The following is a 9,186-nucleotide window of genomic DNA, read 5'->3' on the forward strand; positions in this document are numbered from 1 at the left end:
AGAACCACAGCACTGTGTCTTTATTAAATTAAAAATCATTCATACAAAATAATGTAATTTCTAAAAGAACTCAAATAAATAAGAATGTACACATCAAACAGGACAGTTGCCTGTTGGGAGGAAGATGGAAGTGAGGAATAGAGATGAAAGAAACAAAGTAGTAAATGAATGAAGAAAGAAAAGAGGAAAATACTTTTATTAGACCAATGCAAATGGTGTGATATGAAGGAAGGAATTTGATTAGTATAATCTTCATTATCTGAAGTCAGAAAAGGAAGGGAAGAAATCCATCAATGTCATAGTAGCATAAAAGGTTAAAACTGTTATAACAGAAGACTCAAAAACATAGACAGTATGATTTTAAAAGCAAGAATAAGTATTTCTCTCTCACAAAAGAGTCTCAAGTTAATGTTTCAGGTCAGCAGGGAGGTTTTATGGCACATTTATTAGCTGGTGGATGAGAAAGGAGAGAACAAAGATGAAGCATGGAGACATCTTGTATGAAAAAATCTGGAAGTGACTTATATCACTTCTGCCACAATTCATTGGCCCAGAATCAGACTTATGGCTGCATTCAATCAAAATGGACGCTTATCAGGACTTCCCTGGTGGTCTAGTAGTTAAGAATCCACCTTCTAATACAAGGGACATGGGTTTGATCCTTGGTGGGGAAAGTAAGATCCCACATGTCCAAAGGACAAATAAGCCCGCACACTATAGCTAAAGAAGCCCACGCACCATAACGAAGACCCAGCATGTCCCAAAAAGATATTTCGAACTTATGAGGGAGGCCTCACTTCATGCAAGTGCCTTAGTCCAATGAAGTTTTACAATCGTATTATTTTTCCATGTAAGAAGAGTTATAAATGTGCTTAAACTATTTGATAAGTTTTCAGACTGAATCTTTCTAAAAAGTGAGATTCAACTCTGGGCAAAGGGAAGAGCTATGAGGCCCAGGCACCCGAGAGTGTAAGAGTTGCAAAGATGGTCTGATTTTCCCTGTCCCATCAGGATGGGCATAAGGTGCTGTCTCTCAACCCCTTCCCAAATTCCACAGCCTCTCATTCTTTGCACCTGACTCTGTTGCTCACCTCAAAAATAACCACGAACAGGTGACCAAAGTGGTAACCTGAGTAAATGCCTTTGGCCCCTTCCATCCCGCTCCCAAATTTCCACAGAGATAACTCAGCCTCAATATAGATGGCAGCACTGTTCCCACCAATGGAAACAGAACGGGATCCCTCTCTCTTAGACCCCTACAACTGAGGGTTTCCATGTAGCCTAGAGAAGTGACACAAACCCACTTTTTCTTTCCCTGAGTAGAAGCTCCCCCTTGGCCATTCTACTACCTCCCACATAGCCTGAGGAGTGCAGTCTGGTAGGCCTCTCATTCCCAAACTCCTGGGAACCCAGGAGGAGTCTACCTTGCAACAAGGTTACTGCTTGTCATTCCACCTCCTCCCTGGTCACCCCTCAGCCAGGTTTAGGCCAATGTCCAAGGAACTCTCACCCACTGACCACACACTGATATACCTAGACCAGATGTTCTCTTAGCCAAATCTAGAAATACCTAAAGTATATGTAAAGTTCTTTTTAGGAATGAAAGGAGGGTGTATGTGGATTTTTCAGGAGAAATTGGCTATAATCACCAACACATTTTTAATAAGAAGTGTGACCCTCAAATAATTACTGGCCCAGAAGATCTATGTTTATATTTGTTCTAAATGGGATAATCTTTCTTTTAATAATGAAATTAATACAACCATTGTAAAAATATTCAAACAATGCAGAAATGTATTCATTTATCCATTTATTAAGTCTTCATTGAGTGCATATGCAAGGTACTGAGAATACAATGGTGAAAAAAACAAACTAAATCTTTGCATTCATGAAGCTCATGGACTAGTGGAAGATATACATTAATCAAGTAATCACACAAGTACATGTATAATTTTAATTCTGTGTAAGTGCAAAGAAAGAATGGGACACTGGTATATAAGAATATATAGCAGAAGATCAAACCCCTCTGACAGAGTAGAAAGGGGACAGAAAAAATTCCCCCAGGGAGTAAAATTTGAGCTAAAATACGGAAAAGTGTAGTTAACTAGGCAAAGAAGACAATATAAATGTCTTGCAATCTTATTGCTACAGAATGCCATTCTAATACACTGTGGTGTATCCTTCCAGCTTGTTTACTATCCATATACAAATATGCATGCACGTGTATATATATAATATATATGTGTGTGTGTATTTATGTGTAACCATAATAAATCTCAGTCCACAACTTCAAGTGTGTAAGACAACCAACTTTTATTTTTCATAGCAACACTCACAGTTTTTGTTTTGTCTTCTCATTCCATGGGGGTGACTGAAACAGTATCAGTTTTCTCCATGTTTTCTCCATGGTGTGTCTAAATTTAAAGATGCTTATAAGAGTGCCTTAGAGTCCTTGGAAGGAAGGAGCCCACGTGATTCTAGTATTGTTCTACATAATTCACCAATTTCATTCCCTCCTTGTGGCCTCTTCTGACATGATGGCTCTCCATTTGCTTCTGTTTTCCTTGAATAATCAAGACTTTATCTTCTGCTTCCTTATCATTGCCATTCCAGGATACAGAAAGCTTGTTAAGATGCTATACTATGTGACTGGAAGAAATATAAAATACGTTCCCCCAAGATGTCTCTTAAGAGGCACCACATAAATCATCTACACAATTCAATCCAACAAAACTATCTGAGGAACTTCCAGTTAATAGCAGCCTGAACTGACTCAGCTCTGATCCCTTCCATTGACAACTCACAGAAATGATAGAATACGTACTCCCCTCTAAAAGTAGTAATATAGTCAACCTCGTAATCATGAAATAATCAACCTCATGATCATGAAATAGAAATCCCCAAGAAACAAAGAAGGGACTAACAACAGTGAGCAAGAGATAAAGACAAACAGAGATAAAGACAAAAGATGGATATTGGCTTTAAGGGCTGGGGAACAGGGTTTTAATCCCACACAGTAACAGGAGGCAACACCTCTAGACACTGGAAGATGGGAAGCTGGTACCAAGCTCCTATCTAAATCCAGATCCCATAGAAGTACAACTGGTACCTAATATGATGACTAGAAAACCTTTTCTCACAGCAAAGATATATAACAGGAAAACGTGTCTTTTATGTGAGGTTATGGGTGGATAAAGAGACCCATGGGAGTTATCAGAATCCAGGACAGCTCCACCCAAATACGTAGGGTTGAAATCACAGTTCCTATATGTTAGCAATCCCAAAGGACAAAAACATAAAAATTAATCTGGAACTGGTTAAATGTATGTGGCCTGAGCAGAGGCAAACTCAAAAGCAAGAAGATAACTACAACGTTCAAAGATAGATCTCAAAAAAATCACCCAGAATGCAGCATAAAAACATAAAGTGGTGCAAAATATGAATGAGAAGCTAGAAGACATGGCAGAAAGAATGAAAAGTATCAAAATATACTTGGAAGAAGTTCCATAAAGAAAGACTAGAGTGAATAAGCAAAAGGCAATATTTGAAGAGATTGTGGCACAGGAGTTTCAACAACTGAAGCAAGACATGAATCCTCATACTGAACACACTGACTCTGCAGCAGGTTGAATGTAAATAAAACCGTATTTATTACACAGCTTACTGTAGAGCATCAACTATACCTAGCATGATACTTTCATGTGTTTGGGCTTTGGGAAATAACAAAGCCCTTCCATAAACCTTTCCTGAAGAAAAGAATGGGGAAAATGGGAAAGTAAAAAATATTGTGGGAGAGAAAAACGAGAATATAAGTTTATATCAAAAACATAATAGTTTACCATATATTTTGGTTTGGCCAAAAAGTTCATTTGGTTAGTGAATTATGCTGTTCAATAAAGTTCTTGGTGAAAACGAAAAAAATACATCTTTTTATTTTTACTTAAAACTGAACAAACTTTTTGGCCAGGCCAATACATACATGCAAATAGGTGTATATTTATCATCTCCAGTGCAATATTAAATCTCTGCTTTAAGAGTGAATAAGAATCCATCCTCAGGGAAAGAAAGAAATTGCACTTTCCAGGATTCCAATGAGAGAGTACATGGAAATGTTTAATAGTTTTTGGTAAATTACTGTGTATTTTTTTTATTTTTGACTATTCAGAGATTTCCTTTGGTGACATAAGTAGGAATAGCCCATTGGGAAATGGTATCAGCTGTTGGTCAAGCCATAGTCTCTACACAGCTTGTTTTCTCTTGGACACTAAATTCTGAACATAGCTCTTTTAAGCTACAATTAAGGTAATCAAAGGGAGAAGGCAATGGCACCCCACTCCAGTACTCTTGCCTGGAAAATCCCAGGGACGGACGAGCCTGGTAGGCTGTAGTCCACTGGGTCGCTTAGAGTTGGACACAGCTGAGCGACTTCACTTTCACTTTTCACTTTCATGCATTGGAGAAGGAAATGGCAACCCACTCCAGTGTTCTTGCCTGGAGAATCCCAGGGACGGGGGAGCCTGGTGGGCTGCCGTCTATAGGGTCGCACAGAGTCGGACACGACTGAAGCGACTCAGCAGCAGCAGCAGCAGCAGCAGGGTAATCAACATACAGTACAATAATGATAGCTGGGGCACTGTGGTAATGTGATACATTACAAATCTGGAAGCGGTAGGGGAGCTAGAGTGAGAAAACAAATTATGGTCTAATAATAAAGTCTAATGATACTTTCTGAAAATTATTTAATCTACCACTTAGGTAGGCATCACTGAAAGAGAGTGAAAGTATTAGTCGTTCAGTTGTGTCCAACTCTTTGGGACCCCATGGACTATATAGCCTGCCAGGCTTCTCTGTCCATGGAATTCTCCAGGCAAGAATACTGGAGTAGCCCACCATGCCCTTCTCCAGAGGTTCTTTCTGACTCAGGAATCAAATCCAGGTCTCCTGCATTGCAGGCAGATTCTTTTCCATTGGAGCAACTTGGGAAGAGGGTAATCTACCACTTAGGTAGGTATCACTAGGTATGTCTAAAAAACAATGTTTGAAGAAAATGCACATATAGTGAAGAATAAACACAGAATCATAAAATTTATTTCATTCAAATCCCAGTCCTGCCTCCAAGGGATATCTCCAGAAGACCTTCCTTGGAGTTTCTAGTCTCCAAATTTCTCCAGTCACTTGTATTACTTCCATAAATGACTATTCATATTCATTGTCTGTGCACTTTAAAACTTATATTATCTCCCACTGAAATAGAACTACTTAAGGAGTCAGATATAATCTTTAGCAAAATAACTAATAACAGTGCTGAAAAAAATACAACTAAAGCAGAAAAAATAATTTCTGGGATTGAAAAACATGATTTTCAAATTTAAAAACTTAGATTAAATGAAACAGGAAATACATTCTAAAAAAGGAATGAATTTATAGGTACATTGTCTTAACAGCATAAAATTATAAATAAATAGAAGATTACCATTAAATATAACTGCCTGACCATGTAGCACTGTTCTCCAAAATAACCCCTGGGTCAAAGAGGAAATTAAAAGTAAAACTACAAGCTAAAAGCAAGACAAAAAGAAAAAGAATACATCATATCAAGGCTTATGGGGCATGACTAAAGCTGTACTCAGAGAAAAATAATCTTAATTACCACTATTATTCAAGAAGCCTATAAATAAAAGAAACAAGCCCTCTTCTTGAAGAATTGGTAAAGTACAAGAAAACAAATCTAAAGATAGAAGAAAGTTGCAAAAAGTTAAAAATAATGATCAGAAAAAAACATTGTAGAAATGATAAATAAAATCCTGGTTCTTTCAAAGACCAATAAAATAAACTCTTCATAAGTAAAACTAAGTAATAATAGAAGAAAAACAGAAGTATACAAATTATGAATAATGAAGGCTTTCACTACATAAATAGATGTGATTAAAAGAGCTGTAATTTTATATATAATCTTTGATATCAAATTTAAAAATCTAAAGATAATGGATGATTTCCCAGTAGAATTTATCAATATTAATCCAAGAACCAGAAAATTTGAGAAGACAAATTGCTAGAGATAAGATTAGAAATGTGATTGTAGACCTACCACTAAAAAAGGAACCAGGATCAAATGGTTTTGCAATTCAGTTCTGTATTACCTTTAAAGAAGAGATAAGACTTGGGCTTCCCTGATAGCTCAGATGGTAAAGAATCTGCCTGCAAGGGGGAGACATGGGTTCGATCCCTGGGTTGGGAAGATCCCCTGGAGAAGGGAATGGCTACCCACTCCAGTATCCTTGCTTGGAGAATTCCACGGACAGAGGCTACAGTCTATGGGGTCTCAAAGAGTTGGACATGACTGAGCAACTAACACTTACTACAAAGATCAATATCATTTAAACTCTATCAGAAAAGAGGAAAAAAATGGAAAGTTAACTAATGAATTTTATAAAGTTAGCAAATTTAAGATCAAAATCTGCTAAAGATAGTACATAAAAGGCAACTATAAAAATATTAATAATATAAAAAATAAAATATTAACAATGTATAAAATTTATAAACAAACAGAACCCAAAAAGTTTGGCACGAAAAAGCTCTACTATAACCTAGTGGGATAGAAAAAAATCAGCAGCTACTCCTAATGGATACCAACAAGAATAGAAGGGAATGACTTAAATATTGAAAGTGCTTTTTACCAACAGTTAACAGCAATCCTCATTTTAATCATTAAATGCCAGTCATTTCCACTAAAACCAAGAACAAGTCAAGATCATCCACAATCTCTATTTTCATTCAATAATATTTCTGGTGATTCAATTTATTGCAATAAGATAAGAAAATAAACAATTAGTGTAAAATTGGGAAAAGTTAAAACCAATTTCTATTTACAATTGATATGACTGTATTTGTCTAAAACACAAGTACTATTTAAAGATCATGAAGTCAATAAGCAAAATAGAAGAGGTGGTGAGGCAAAGATAAACACACAAAAAAATCAATAGCTTTCTTCTATTCTAGCAAGTTTTTAGAAGTATTGCACTTTTGAGACCATATGCCAACATTTTCTTATTTCTTTTGCTTAAAAGGATATATATTACTAGTGAAGAGTATCTAATATCAAACTCATTCATAGAATGTTTTAATCAATTGCTACTTCAATCGTCTCCAGTGTCAGCATGTCATTGGTACACTTTTTAAATTATATTATCTATTTGTGCACAAGTGTCTTTTACAAATTTAAATCTGTACGTCTTCCAGTTTTCTGATAAGAATATTACTTTATCTTGTAAGTGTCCTCCAAAATGTCTTAATTCATAGTGCTCAAGCCCTCTAGATCCAACAGTTCATTCCATGTTTCAAAAAGATCAGTTTCTTATCTTTGGTTCCAAGGCATATGTGACAATATGTAATAACTCTTCTGCTTGGAAGACTGAGTTAGTTGGCAGATTTTCAAATTCTCAAATACACCGATTAGCTCATTCCTTGTCATGCTTTGAGTGAAGTGTTGTCACACTCATGTAAGTCACCTGCTAGACTACCATTTACAAATTGTAGCATTTTCATAGCCCATAGTGCACTGTACTTATCCTTTGGTGTTTTAAATTTCTTCAATTTTTTCTCTATTTCATAATAGACCCATAAAGAATTAATTACTAGTATGACAACCCAATATAATTCACTCCATCTTTAATAAACAGGTTCTGTAATATAGGACTTCACCAAAAGTCTCCAGTGCATCATACCAGGAGGATAGCAGAAAGAGGAATAATGTTTCCATTTATAGAGAAGAATAACATTAGGTAGATAACCTATAACTAATGATGTCTAAAAAGGTCTGCCAAAAAGTGGATGTCATAATCAATGTCTAGGCCTGGGAAAAAGAAGTAAAATTATGTCTCTACTTCATACCACATATAAAACTATATACAAGAAGAACTAAACACACACGCAAACAGTTATTTTTAAAAGCTCAAATAAAATATTAAAAATTATTGTAAACTCTTCGGGGAGTAAAAGCTTGTCTCAGCATGCCCAGAAACTTAGAAGCCATAAAGGGAAAGGCTGAATGATATGACTACCATGAACAAAGCTGAATGAGGTAGGATATGTATGGAAATATACACATGATTTTAGGTGAAATAAAAGTTGCAGAACAGAACCATATATGGACAGTGACCTGATTTTCTGATAAAAATATGAATATGTGTTATCATTTATGTTTAAGGTGCTAGTGGTAAAGAACCCGCCTGCCAATGCAAGAGATCTGAGATGGGGGTTCATACACCGGGTCAGGAAGATCCCCTGGAGAGGGGCTTGGCAATCCACTCCAATATTCTTGCCTGGAGAATCCCATGGACAGAGAAGCCTGGTGGGCTACAGTCCATAGGGTCGCAAAGAGTCGGACACGACTGAAGCGACTTAGCACAGCATACATGCATAGAACACATTAATAGCAAGTAACTGTAAAAATGGGTGAGAAGAGGGCAGTTTTATGTTTTAATTTATATTTCATCTGTTTGAGTTGTTAATAAGCATAAAGAACTTCTATGGTTTAAGAAAATATAATAAAGAAGACTAAAATAGAGTTCACTATGAAAAATAATCTCTCAGAGTGCTAACTCCGAAATCTGTCTCAGAGAGGTAGTCAAATGCCCAGGTGGATGCATAATCCTGTCCATCAATGCAGAGGCTATAATATGGTCTTCTTTCCCAGATACTAGTTTTTCCACTTTCTAAGTTAAAATAAATATATCTGGGACTTCTATTCATAATTTAAAAATAACTGAAAAGCAATTCCAGAGTGTTACTAATATCTTATTATTTCCCCAAGTAGTCATTTCCACCTAAACACATATGTGTGACCTATATTTATAGACATTCATGAATTATGACATTCATAACATAAAGGTTTAACTTTTATATCAGAAGAAAATCAATCAGAACTTAAGTAATTTTTATAAGCAACATGGTGTGATTTAATACTTTCAATTTTTGGCTATAGATTACACAGATCAGCATAACAAGAGGTGAAGATTGATGATCTTAAATACTAAGTAATTACAAAGAATTATTCTCCAAGTCAGTTTAAATGGATTTAAGATTTAGAAAATAGTTGTCTGTTTTATTTGGTCTTGCCTAGATTCCATCTTTTCTAATATCAACAAGATAATCCATTTAATTCATTTTAAATGATGGAAGACAGTA

The sequence above is a fragment of the Bos mutus genome, chromosome X (genome assembly GCF_027580195.1).
Source record: "Bos mutus isolate GX-2022 chromosome X, NWIPB_WYAK_1.1, whole genome shotgun sequence".
NCBI lineage: Eukaryota > Metazoa > Chordata > Mammalia > Artiodactyla > Bovidae > Bos > Bos mutus.